This window comes from Salvelinus fontinalis, chromosome 23, assembly GCF_029448725.1.
Source record: "Salvelinus fontinalis isolate EN_2023a chromosome 23, ASM2944872v1, whole genome shotgun sequence".
NCBI lineage: Eukaryota > Metazoa > Chordata > Actinopteri > Salmoniformes > Salmonidae > Salvelinus > Salvelinus fontinalis.
In genome coordinates, this window is record NC_074687.1 from 46625346 (window position 1) to 46640299 (window position 14954).

Here is a 14954-nt window from a genome sequence, read left to right on the forward strand (position 1 = left end):
TTCTCTTCAGGGGCAAAGAGTAGAAATAACATTTATTCTATTGACGAAATGCCACTGGCTACCAGACTCCGGTAGAACACACCATACAACGGCAGTCGTTAGACTCACAAAACAAAGGCACGTGGAGGAGACCAGCAGAGATTCTCACGGTTTACAAATCTCAAATACATTTCATGAGTTAGCTGGTTGGTGCCTCATGGCCTTGTTTTTGTACCAAATGAATACAACTCCATGCATAGGCTCAGATGAAAAGAAAAAAGCAATTTCTCTGTTAAGGAAAAGCAGCTGCTCGCTGGGAAAGAGCAGGACCGCTAGTAATTAGACACAGCTACTGTAAGCAATTACATGTGTCCCCGAGACCTTTCACATTGTTGCCTTATTGGTGAATGACTTTGAATCGCCAGGGGTGGAGGCCTAGCAAGGCCTTGCACCTTCTGTAATGTGATTGTTTGAGTGCAACGCGTCACGTACAGTGAAAAAATCAACACCGGCTTAATGACGTGCTCACTGAATAACGAATTCAACAAAGGGGGTAAATACATTTACATTATTTAGCAGACGCTCTTATCCAGAGCGACTTACATTTTAAACCTTTTATTTAACTAGGCAAGTCAGTTAAGAACAAACTCTTATTTTCAATGGCGGCCTAGGAACAGTGGGTTAACTGCCTTGTTCAGGGGCAGAACGACAGATTTGTACCTTGTCAGCTCGGGGATTTGAACTTGGTCCCGTGTGGCTCAGTTGGTAGAGCATGGCGCTTGCAACGCCAGGGTTGTGGGTTCATTTCCCACGGGGGGACCAAGGTTCAATTCCCACGGGGGGACCAGGATGAATATGTATGAACTTTCCAATTTGTAAGTTGCTCTGGATAAGAGCGTCTGCTAAATGACTTAAATGTAATGTAAATGTAAACTTGCAACCTTTTGGTTACTAGCCCATTGCTCTAACCACTAGGCTACCCTGCCGCCCCACAAATATAAATAATCATGACTGTCACGCCCTGATCTGTTTCCCCCTGTCCTTGTGATTGTCTCCACCCCCTCCAGGTGTCGCTTATTTTCCCCAGTCCATTTATCCCTGTGTTTCCTGTCTCTCTGTGCCAGTTGGTCTTGTCTGTTTCAAGTCAACCGGCGTGTTTTTCTCGTGCGCCTGCTTTTGCTCTTCTTTCTTTTGCTAGTCCTCCCGGTTTTGACCCTTGCCTGTTTTCTGGACTCTGTACCCGCCTGCCTGACCAGTCTGCCTGCCCTGACCTCGAGCCTGCCTGCCACTGTGTACCTCCTGGACTCTGATCTGGTTTTGACCTTTTGCCTGTCCACAACTATTCTCTTGCCTACCCCTTTTTAGAACTAATACATATCAAACACTCAAACCATCTGCCTCCCGTATCTACATCTGGGTCTGGCCCTGAGCCCTTATACATGACCACAGAGCTGGCTGATTTTGCCATCAACTCCACAAGCTTGATCTAAAACCTGTTTGCTTGCTGTCGGTTTTTATTGATACCTACTGACCTCATGCATACACGCACATACATGCCAGCATACACAGCACAATTTCCACTCAATGACTATCACATTCTTGTTCTGAAGCCATTCCAGTGTTGCTTTGGTTGTATGCATGTGGTCATTGTCCTGTTGGAATGTAAAGTTTGACCCCAGTCTAAGGTCGTTTGCACTCTGAAGCAGGTACTCATCAATTATTTGCCTATATTAGGCTACATTCATTGTTCCCTCTATCCCTACCAGTCTTCCAGTCCCAGTCTTCCAGTTCCCCTTAGAATGATGCTGCCACCATGCTTCATGGTAGGGATGGTGTTAGATGGGCGATGAGCCGTGACTGTTTTTCTCCAGATATAGCACTTTTCATTCAGGCCAAAGAGTGACATTTTTCTCTCATCAAACCTACCGAATCATTTGCTTTATGCTCTCAGAGTCTTTCACATGCCTTTTTGCAAACTCCAGGCATGCGGTCATGTGCCTTTGTCTCAGGAGTGGCTTCCATCTGGCCACACTCACATAAAGCCCAGATTGGTAAAGTGCTGTAGAGACAATTGTCCTTCTGGCAGGTTCTCCCATCTAAGCCAAGGAACTCTGTAGTTCTGTCAGAGTGGTCATTGGGTTCTTGGTCACCTCCCTGACCAAGGTCCTTCTTGCCCGGTTGCTGAGTTTGGTTGTATGGCCAGCTCTAGGCAGAGTCTGGCTAGTTCCATATTTTTTCAATTTCCCAACGATGGAGACCACTGTGCTCTGGGAAACTTTCAACACTCTAGAAATAGTTTTACACCCTTCCCCAGATACAATTATATCTTTGAGATCTTTGGACAGTTTCATGGACTTCATGGTAAAGTTTCTGCTCTGACATGCACTGTCAAATGTGGAGCCTTATATAGAAAGATGTTGGGATGGTGGGAACGTGTCGTTGTCTGAATACAGCCGTGTCGACCCTTTGGGAAACATTAAACTTGGTTAAAAGCTTCTCTAGTGTCCGTGAGTTATTTACTCTGAAAAAAAGAACCTAACAATAGCAAAGAAGTCGGAATACTTATGTAAATTAGGTATTTCATCCATTTTGAAATCAGGCATACAACAACATGTGAAATAAGTCGAGGGTTATGAATACTTTCTGAAGGCACTGTAGAAGAAAGTTAGGGGAATAAATGAATGGCGAGAGAGGCTGCGAATGAAAGTGAGAGTGCTTTTTCCATCAGAGTCGACCATGCCAGGCAATTTGGACCCCCATTTCAGAGGCCTAATGGGAGATTGACAGTGATGGACAGCGCATGTGGGTTACTTATTAATCCGAGATAGGCAATTGGAGAACCTCCATTGACCTGCAGTAAATTAAATAAGGCCCTATCTTGAAATGGTGTTATTCTCCTTTAACTCTCCTTCTATTCTTTCTATTTTTGACAGTTGCGATGAAATCAAATAGAAGTGGAACATTTGGGAGTTGGTAGATGATAATAGATGTTCATCACACGTGTACTAAAGGGGGAAAGTTCATACACTAGGATTGATGAGGCGAAACGGTTTCATCAATCAATCAAGAGGCTGTTCTGCTAATAGTGGTAATACCAGAATGGCGCACCAAACTAGTAAGGGTGGGATTACTGGACTCAGATTTAGCCTAGTCCTGGACTAAAACACCAACAGCTGCTGTATTCAGACTACTGGTAGAGGTAGTTGTTGTAAGAACTAGTTGCAAGTCATTCACCTTTAAAGGTTCAGTCCAGCCTCTTTAATTTACCTTTGTTTCAATACACAATTATCTTAATGTATCATCAAGCTGGTACGTGTCATTTTTTTCAATGATACTGTTCAACATAATTTATCAATGACCCAAGACCAGCTCAGTTGATCCCTATCAATTTGACAATGAGTCGTCATAATGTTGCAACAAATGTACATCATCCTAGCAGTGTTGGCAGACACAACTTAACAACGTAATTTATGTCCCCCTAATTGCCGTGCATACCTCTGTTGATCCTACAGCTATTGTATGCAGTAATCATGAGCCTATGGACCAGAGTTAAACTGTTAGCATGGAGGTGGTGTGCCCTTGTAGGAAGACCACTTTGTGCAGCTCACCCTGCACTATCAGCTCCAATATAAATAACATGAGCAAGTCTACTTCTGATAACATTCCCAGTAAAGCATTAAAAACAATCAAGCAAGTGCTGAAAAAAGTCCATATTGAAATATGCAGCCTGAGAAACAATCTACATGAAGTCAATAACTTGCTTGTAATAGATGACATTCATATTCTGACTATCTCTGAAACTCACTTAGATAATACATTTGATGATACAATAGCAGAAGGTAGAAGGTAGAGGTAGATAGGTAGATACAATAGCAATATAGCAATAATAGCAATAACATCTAACAAAAGACTTAAATGCCAACGGGTGCGGTGTTGCGGTTCATATTCAGAACCACATTCCTGTAAAGCTTGGAGACCATCTAAAGTGAAATACTGTTGAAGTAAGATGGGTACAGGTTCATCTGCCTCACCGAAAACCCAATATTGCGGGAAGCTGCTATAGACCACCAAGTGCTAACAGTCAGTATCTGGATAATATGTGTGAAATGCTTGGTAATGTATGTGATTACAGAGAAGTATATTATATGGGTGATTTAAATGTTGACTGGCTCTCATCAAGCTGCCCACTCAAGAAAAAAAACGTCAAACTGTAACCAGTGCCTGCAACCAGGTTCAGGTTGTCAGTCTACCTACCAGGATATTTAAAACAGCACAGGAATGAAATCAACTACATGTAATGTTTAGGTCTTTACAAATGCAGCAGAAATGTGTTTTAAGGTCGTATCCAAATCCATAGGATGTAGTGATCGCACTATAATTGCCATATCTAGAAAAACTGAAGTTCCATTTTGGTTGCTCATGTTGACCAGTACGTAGTGTGTGCCACAGAAAGTATTTGACTCTAGCCACAAAATTAAGGAAATTAGAAGGGGGGGGCAGGATTCCGGCAAGGCCATTTTCTTACCTGACAAAATGCTCCCCCCCCCCCCACCTTCTATCTTGGAACTGCAAGGCCTGGCATACTTCAGAATCATTTTGGTGGCCTCTGATGTGTGCCACAGGAGGTATTCGACTCTAGACACAAAAGGAAGTGGTGATTTCAGCAATGATATTTTTCAGAGCCCTCTACTGTCTCTCAACCCATCACTCAATCCCCCATCCCAGTGTGCTTTTCCCTCTTATGGCTTTTCCTACATTTTTTTTGACATGTTGTCTGTTTTAGTTTTTAAGAATGTAGGTACAGTAGTAATAATAAATACAAAAATTGTACTCACGGCAAAACATTTGGTTGAAATATTTAAGTCAACATAATGCATATCCATAATCACAGTAAACTGTTATAATAAAATAATAGATGAAAAGAAAAAAATATATAAATATATTTAGAATAATATAATAAATAAAACTATGGCTGAATGTGCTTCCATGAAGAATCCCCTCCCCAATAGGTCCATTTGCCCTCAATAGGACACCCCCAGCACGTCCACCATCCCCATAAACCTCCCCCCACCTCTCAACCACAAAACACAATAATATTAATATTGTAAATTAAATTAAATATTATATATTCCAAGATATATATATACACGTACAGTACATATACAGGACACTCAACTTATCTCTTTTCCTACATCAGAAATGCAGGTGACATTTCCACCTGAATGACAGCACATCATCAGCAAGACGAATATGCTCTTCATCCGAGGGAATGAATGCCCATTCTCAGATGTTAGATAATCCGAGGTGATCACGTCGTTTACATTCCAGCCCTAACCTGAATGTTCTGCTTCTTCTACTACACCTTCCAGTGATGGCCCCAAGATGCTAAGTCAGAGCCTTGTCAGCTCCAGATTTGACTACCTTGAATCCCTGCATTCTCAGATTCCCCCCTATTATTAATCTCTATATTTTAATCAGTGAAGTGTTTCAAAATGAAGTACTTTTATTAACATATATCTTCAGATCATTCCTGAGAGAGAAAGGTCTTGTCACGCCCTGGACTTAGTTATCTTTGTTTTCTTTATTATTTTAGTTAGGTCAGGGTGTGACATGGGGATGCAGGTGTTTTTGTAATTGTCTAGGGGTTTTTGTATGTCTATGGGTGTTGCTAGTCTAGGTGTGATGTATGTCTATGGTTGCCTAGATTGGTTCTCAATTAGAGGCAGCTGTCTATCGTTGTCTCTGATTGGGAACCATATTTAGGCAGCCATATTCATTGGGTAGTTTGTGGGTTATTGTCTATGTTACGTTGCATGTTAGCACATTATTTATATAGCGGTCACGTTCGTCTTATTTATTTTGTTGTTTTGTGTTTAAAGTGTTCTTCATTAAATACAGAAGAATGTATTCAAACCACGCTGCGCTTTGGTCCGCTTCTTACGACGATCGTGACAGGTCTATTACACCTGTTGTATTCAGGGGTGCTGTACTACTATGGCTGACCCTGTAAAACAATGTGTTCAAGGGCATATTGACAGATTTTTCACCTTGTCAGCCTGTGTATTTGAACCAGTGAACTTTCGTTTACTGGCCCAACACTGTTAGGCTACGTGCTGCCCCTGGTATCAGTGCATACAGTGCCTTGCAAAAATATTCATCCCCCTTGGTGTTTTTCCTATTTTGTTGCATTACAACCTGTCATTTAAATAGATTTTTATTTTGATTTCATGTAATGGACATAAACAAAATAGTCCAAATTGGTGAAGTGAAATGAAAAAAACTACTTGTTTCAAAACATTCTAAAAATAAAAAACGAAAAAGTGGTACGTGCATATGTATTCACCCACTTTGCTATGAAGCCCCTAAATTAGATCTGGTGCAACCAATTACCTTCAGAAGTCACATAATTAGTTAGATTGCACACAGGTGGACTTTATTTAAGTGTCACATGATCTCAGTAAATATACACCTGTGTTGAATGGCCCCAGAGTCTACAACACCACTAAGCAAGGGGCACCACCAAGCAAGCGGCAGCATTATGGCTGTGGGGATGTTTTTCAACGGCAGGGACTGGGAAACTGGTCAGAATTGAAGAAATGACGGATGGCGCTAAATACAGGGAAATTCTTAAAGGAAACCTGTTTCAGTCTTCCAGAGATTTGAGACTAGGATGGAGGTTCACCTTCCAGCAGGAAAATGACCCTAAGCATACTGCTAAAGCAACACTCGAGTGGATTAAGGGCAAACATTTAAATGTCTTGGAATGGCCTAGTCAAAGCCCAGACCTCTATCCAATTGAGAATCTGTGGTATGATTTAAAGATTGCTGTACACCAGCGGAACCCATCCAACTTGAAGGAACTTTGTAGTGGGTAGATGTGCTAAACTTGTGCTAAACTTATAGAGACATACTTCAAGGGACTTGAAGCTGTGATTGCTGCTGAAGAGGGTTAACCTCTCTGGGATAGATGGGACGCTTGCGTCCCAACAGCCATGTCAAAATGTAGAGCGCCAAATTCAAAAAAATTATATAAAATTAAACTTGATTAAATCACACATATAAGATATCAAATTAAAGCTACACTCGTTGTGAATCCAGCCAACATGTCAGATTTCAAAAAGGCTTTTCGGCGAAAGCATAAGATGCTATTATCTGATGATAGCCCAATGTAAACAAGAGAGTGTAGCCTATTTCAACCATGCTAGCGCTACTCAAAACGCTAATATAAAATATAAAACATGCATTACCTTTGACGAGATTCTTTTGTTGGCACTCCAATATGTCCCATAAACATCACAAATGGTCCTTTTGTTCGATTAAATCCATCCATATATATCCAAATTGTCCATTTATTTGGCGCCGTTGTACCAGGAAAAACAGCGTTCAATTTGAACAAAATCACGACACAATATCTAAAAAAAATTACCTCTAAACTTTGCCAAAACATTTCAAAGTACTTTTGTAATACAGCTTAAGGTATTTGTAAACGTTAATAATCGATCAAATTGAAGACAGGTCAATCTGTTTTCAATACAGGATATCAACAAACTCACGGAACATTTCACGTCTTGCCCAAATCTCAAACATAAACAAACGACGTCCCTCCACTTCCGGGTCAATATCTTGTTCACCTCACTAAGAAAAAACCTTAACCATTTTCCATACAATGGCGACATCCAGTGGAAGCAGTAGAAACTGCGCATTTACTGATTAGAATTCTGGTTTGCCCAAAACAATCCATTGAACATAGAGGAACTTAACAATAAAAAAGTTAGTCCTCAGGGTTTTGACTGCTATATAAGTTCTGTTATACTTACAGATATGATTCAAACAGTTTTAGAAACTTCAGAGTGTTTTCTATCCAAATCTACTAATTATATGCATATCTTATATTCTGGGGATGAGTAGCACGAAGTTGAAATTGCGCACGCTATTTTTCCCTAAGTGAAAATTCTGCACCCTATCATCAAGAAGTTAAACCAAGGCCTCATACCTTTTAAAGGGATAATAAATTGTGTTATGATAAACTGTAAGGTCTCCTCTTCAAGGATAACTCTGTGTGTGTATTAACAACTGTTTTGAGTGTTGTGCCCTTCAAATACTATCAGAAGGCGGAAACCGCCTGCGTTCATAAATACTCCTCCTGTCTGGGCCCCACCTGGCTGAGGTTCTGAGAATACGCCTGGTTTTCTGAGAACACAAGGCTACCGCAGGCCTGATGAAAACAGACATCTGTCAGAAGATGCTTGGACTCGTTCACCTTGTTATGACCCTGTACTTGTGATGAAAGGTCAAGTTTCGGTCAAACCCACTTCTGAGCTTTTAATTGCTGACAAGATGGTTGCTGCTGTCAGGGGGAGGTTAGATTTACTAAAATATTGTTGCCAGGGAAATGCACGCAAGGAGGACTTGGAGAGGCTATATGAGTTACAGGATGTCTTAGACATTTTGCAGAACCTGAGGAGCGCTATCATATAGTGTACTCTGTACCAACGTCTGCCTACAGTTGAATTACTAAAGGATCATTTGAATACTTGACTTCATATGGCTGGGGGCAGTATTGAGTAGCTTGGATGAATAAGGTGCCCAGAGTAAACTGCCTGCTACTCAGGCCCAGAAGCTAAGATATGCATATTATTAGTAGATTTGGATAGAAAACACTGAAGTTTCCAAAACTGTTTCAATGATGTCTGTGAGTATAACAGAACTCATATGGCACACAAAAACCTGAGACAAAATACTACTGTGAAAGATAAGGGAATGAGAGCTGTTTCAACCAGGTGTCTGGCAGAGTGTCATGAGCTAACTCAGGCGCACCCCCGTGAGAGGTAGCTGCGTTCCTTCGCATTTCTAAAGACAAAGGAATTCTCCGGTTGAAACATTATTGAAGATTTATGTTAAAAACATCCTTTGACATGTTTCTGTGAACTGTAAAGGAATTTTTAGACTTTGTCTGGCCTGCGCGCCATAAATTTGGATTTTTTAACTAAACGCGTTAACTTCTTCTGGCTGCAAGCCCGACGTCGGTACACTTATGACAACAGCCAGCATCAAGTGCAGGGCACAATTCAAAATATATATTTTTTTTTTTATATTTAACTTTCACACCTTAACAAGTCCAATACAGCATAAGAAAGGTACACATCGTGTGAATCCAGCCAACATGTCCGATTTTTAAAATGTTTTACAGGGAAGACACAATATGTAAATCTATTAGCTAACCACGTTAGCAAAAGACACCACTTTTTTTACTCCATCAGTTTTTTACTCCATCAGTAGCTATCACAAATTCGACCAAATAAAGATATAAATAGCCACTAACAAAGAATCAACTTCATCAGATAACAGTCTGATAACATATTTGTTGCATAGCATATGTTTTGTTAGAAAAATGTGCATATTTCAGATATAAATCATAGTTTACATTGCAGCTACAGTCAGAAATTGCACCGAAAGCAGACAGAAAAATTTGACACCAACGCCAAATAACTAAACACACATCATAAAACATTTCTGAAAAATACATAGTGTACAGCAATTGAAAGACAGGCATCTTGTGATTCCAGACAATATTTCCGATTTATCAAGTGTTTTACAGCGGAAACACAATATAGCGCTATATTTGCTTACCACAATAGCCAGAAAGACATGCCATTTCCCAGTAGCAAAAGGTTAGCGATCGTAACAAACAAGCAAAAGATATAATTTTTGACTAACCTTGATATTCTTCATCAGATGACAGTCCTATAACATCAAGTTATACATACACTTATGTTTTGTTTGAAAATGTGCATATTTAGAGCTGAAATCAATAATTACACCGTGTGCTAACTTAGCTATTTTTTCCCACTACGTCCTTATTTTTCCTGACACTTTTTCTGACATACATATTCTGACCAAATAGCTATTCATAAACATAACTAAAAAATACATGTTGTATAGGAAATGATAGATCCATTAGTTCTTAATGAAATCAGTGTTAGAATTCTAAAAATCTTCATTACGATATGCAGCTTCGGTATAGCTAGAGTACCCAAACGTTGGCCGCCCACGACTAGTACAACATGTTCGACAGATATATGAAATAGCATCATAAAATGTTTCTTACTTTTGCTGATCTTTCATCATAATGTTGGACAAGGTGTCCTTTGTCCAGAACAGTCGTTGTTTGGATTCAGAACGGCCACTTTCCCTCTTCATTTAGCACGCGCACTAGCCAAGTGGCACGAATCGCTCCATCGTCAACAAAGTCAGAGAACGGAACACGGCAAAACTCCGAAAAAAATTCAATAATCTGATTAAACTATATTGAAAAAACATACTTTACGATGATGTGGTCACTTGTATCAAATAAAATCAGAGCCGGAGATAGTAGTCGTCCATAATGACAGCTAAACAGAAGGCAATCCCACTGTCCACCGCGCGCTCCTCAGAGTACCGGTAATGAGGGACACGTCATACAAAGAGCCTGTATTCCACTTCAAATCAAGACAAACACAAAATATCTTCTCTCACAGCCTCTTGACACCCAGGGGAAGGTTTATGAAGTGCACGTAGACTCTTACGTTTCATGCCCATGTATAGGCAGGAAGAGAAACAGAGCCTCAATTTCCACTTCCTGATCAGGAAGTTTGTGCCAAATGAGTTCTGTTTGACTCACAGATACAATTCAAACGGTTTTAGAAACTAGAGAGTGTTTTCTATCCAATAGTAATAATAATATGCATATTGTATGAGCAAGAATTGAGTAAGAGGCCGTTTGAAATGGGCACATTTTATCTGGCTACTCAATACTGCCCCTGCAGCCCAAACAGGTTAACAAAAAGGAGGTATTTGGACATAAATTATGGACTTTATCGAACAAAACAAACATTTATTGTGGAACTGGGATTCCTGGGAGTGCATTTTGATGAAGATCATCAACGGTAAGTGAATATTTATAATGCTATTTCTGACTTCAGTTCACTCCACAAAATGGCGGATACCTACTGTATATGGCTTGTTTTTGTGTCTGAGCGCCGTACTCAGATTATTGTATGGTGTGCTTTTTCCGTAAAGTTTTTTTTAAATCTGACACAGCAGTTGCATTAAGGTGAAGTGTATCTAAAGTTCCATGTATAAAACTTGTATCTTTTATCAATGTTTATTATGAATATTTATGTAAATTGATGTGGCTCTCTGCAAAATCATCTGATGTTTTGGAGGCAAAACATTACTGAACATAACGCGGCAATGTAAACAAAGATTTTTGGATATAAATATGAACTTTATCGAACAAAACATACATGTATTGATTCATTTTATCTCTATTTCTGCTTTTTGTGACTCCTCTCTTTGGCTGGAAAAATGGCTGTTTTTCTGTGACTAGGTACTGACCTAACATAATCAGATGGTGTGCTTTCGTCTTAAAGCCTTTTTGAAATCGGACAATGTGGTGGGATTAACAACAAGTTTATCTTTAAAATGGCGTAAAATACTTGTATGTTTGAGGAATTTTAATTATGAGATTTCTGTTGTTTGAATTTGGCGCCCTGCACTTTCACTGGCTGTTGTCAATTTGATACCGTTAACGGGATCTCAGCCGTAAGAAGTTAAACAAAGAGTCTGTGTTTCCTTTCCCTTACTAATGTATGTTTGATAATTATATAGACCTAATCATTTGTTGAAGAAATTGACCAACACTGCAAAAGGTGGCTCTACAAAGTAGAGGGGGTGAATAGTTATGCACGCTCAAGTTTTCAGTTTTTTTGTCTTATATTCTGTTTGTTTCACAATAAAAAATATTTTGCATCTTCAAAGTGGTAGGCATGTTGTGTAAATCAAATGATACAAACCCCCCCCAAAATCCATTTTAATTCCAGGTTGTAAGGCAACAAAATTGGAAAAATGCCAAGAGGGTGAATACTTTCGCACCCCACTGTAATATCTCCAGATGGGTGTGTGGTACCCTTCCTCACCCATGCCAACAATATGTTACTTCTTGTGGGGTCTTTGCCTTGAAAGTAAGTATGAGAGTATAAGTAATGTTCAATTAACGTACTGAAAGTATACTGACTAAAAGGCAAAACAGAACTGTCAAATTAAAGCTGTGTCGTTGTATACTTGCGAATTAGAATCTTAAGTGTAACAATTTTGTTGGGGAATTCTGAAATGCCCATCAAATGTTTTTCCCAGTTTGCTGAATGATTTCTGACAGAGGAGTCGATTATCTTTTCAAATGCGGACGAAGATGTTAACCTGTTGGGGATGGGGGCGCTGTTTAGACTATTTATGCTAATTTGGCTAATTTTTGAAACGGCTTCCCACAAAATCCTTGATCGTACAATATGCATATTATTATTATTATTGGATAGAAAACAGTCTATAGTTTCTATAGGAGTTGAAATTTTGTCTCTAAGTGGAACAGAGCCCATTCTACAGCAATTTCCCTGACATGGAGTCAGATTTGAGAAATGTTGGCCACTCTTCTGAAGTCAGTTAAAAGGGCACTGTCATTGCTATGACTATACGGACACTTCTTACGTCTTCCCCTGGATGCCTTTACGTGATGACGATTCCAATGGGGTCGATTGCGCGTTCACAGGCCCTATAAATCAAAAAACCCTGTAGCTAGCAAGTCTTTCCTTGGTGCGTAACGCGCGTGCTGGACACCGACCCGCTCCTGTTCCAAGCGTTAGTTTAGCCTGTTATATTTCTCCGGTCATCTTTTCACTCGTTATAGGAGTTAAAAACATCATAAGGTAGTTAATTTAAAGCGTTTTATAGCAATTTATATCCGTTTAGTGCGATTTTGGGACATTTATTTTTGCAACGATGTGAAAAGTTGGGCACGCTTTTCAGTTCATCCCGAACGCAGTTGACATTTCCACATGGCAAGAGGACAGCTTTCCACCAAAAGACGATTTCTCCCAAGAAAGGATCCTTTGCCCAAGATACTGATGGAAGAACAGCTCAAGGTAGGACATTTTTATTATGATAAATCGTGTTTCTGTCGAAACATTTTAGTGGCTTAGGACGCCATGTTTTTTGACGTAGCTTCGCTTGGCGCAAACTGTATTGAAAAGTAAGGATAAATAAAAAAATGTAATAACGCAATTGTATTAAGAATTAAATTGTCTATCAATCCCTGTCCACCCTATTTTTTTAGTCACGTTTATGAGTATTTATGTATAAGAGTAGATCACTGTCTAAGTGGCGCAAGGACTTTTTCTTTACCAGCTTGTCTACATTTCACATTGTCTAACCATGATTTTGGTGGCTAAATATAAACATTTGCGATCAAACTCTATATGGAATGTGTAATATGATGTTACAGGAGTGTCATCGGAAGAATTCTGAGAAGGTTAGTGAAAAAATTAATATCTTTTGGCGATGTTGACTTTTATCGCTCACTTTGGCTAGAATCAATGCTGGGCTGCTAATTGCTATGTGCTAAGCTAATATAACGATTTATTGTGTTTTCGCTGTAAGACACTTAGAAAATCTGAAATATTGTCTGTATTCACAGGATCTGTGTCTTTCGATTCGTGTATGCTGTGTATTTTTACGAAATGTTTGATGATTAGTAAGTAGGTAAACACGTTGCTCTAAGTAGTTTTTCTATTCCATTTGTGACGGTGGGTGCAATTGTAAACTATGATATCTACCTGAAATATGCACTTTTTTCTAACAAAACCTATCCCATACCATAAATATGTTATCAGACTGTCATCTGATGAGTTTTTTTGTTGGTTAGGGGCTATAAATATCTTAGTTTAGCCGAATTGGTGATGGCTACTGGTGTTGGTGGACAAATAAAAGATGGTGGATTATGCTAATGTGTTTTTAGGTAATAGATGTACATCTTTACATATTGTGTCTTCCCTGTAAAACATTTTAAAAATCGGAAATGTTGACTGGATTCACAAGATCTGTGTCTTTCATTAGCTGTATTGGACTTTAATGTGTGAAAGTTAAATATTTAAAAAAAAAATTTTTTTTGAATTTCGCGGCACTGGTTTTTCAGTGGGGGGGGGGGGGGTGCCGCTAGCGCCACGCTGATCCTAGACAGGTTAACATCATGAGAAGAATAAGCAGTCACTCTCCTCAAACACTGGTATGTTAAATTTTAAATATAATATAATTGGTGGTTGCCGTCTCCGGCCTACTAGCTGCCACCGATCCCCTTTTCTGTTTCATTTAGTTTTGTCTGATTTGTTGCACCTGTTTTGTGTTTAGGATTATTGTGGGCTATTTAAACCCAGTTGGCCCGCCGGCTTTTGTGCGGGCTTGTTTTTCTGTTTTGTGGTGTCTGTTCCCTGTGATTTTCTGTCCTGTTTGTTTTGGACTGTACTTAAACTGATCAAAAAACACACTTTTGTTGGAAGGTGGCCTATACATTCCAATAAGGGTAAAAGACATTTGGGGAGAAAGTGTAAAGTTCAAGCCAAAACATTCTAGTTCATTATCACATGACCACTCAATTTGTTTACATCGGACATGTTCTTTAATGTAGATCATCACACCCCCTCCTCTTCCTTCAATCCTTTTTTCCTTTCTATTGAATACGCTATTGTCCGGTTTAAATATTATCGATTATTTAGACAATTGTCAACCTGACGATTAATTGTAAAAATTGTTTGACATGTTTCGACGAACTTTACCGGTACTATTAGGATGTATTCGTCTGCATGTTTTGACCGCCTTGGAGTCAGTGGATTACTGAACAAAATGCGCCAACAAAACTGAGTTTTTGGGATATAAAAGAGGGACTTTATTAAACAAAACAAACATTTATTGTGTAGCTGGGACTCTTGTGACTGCAACCATATGAAGATCTTCAAAGGTAAGTGATACATTTTATCGCTATTTCTGACTTTTAATTCCTTTACTTGGTTGTAAAATGTTTGTATGCTTTTGTAAGCGGGGCGCTGTCCTCAGATAATCGCATGGTATGCTTTCACCGTAAAGCCTTTTTGAAATCCGACAAAGCAGCT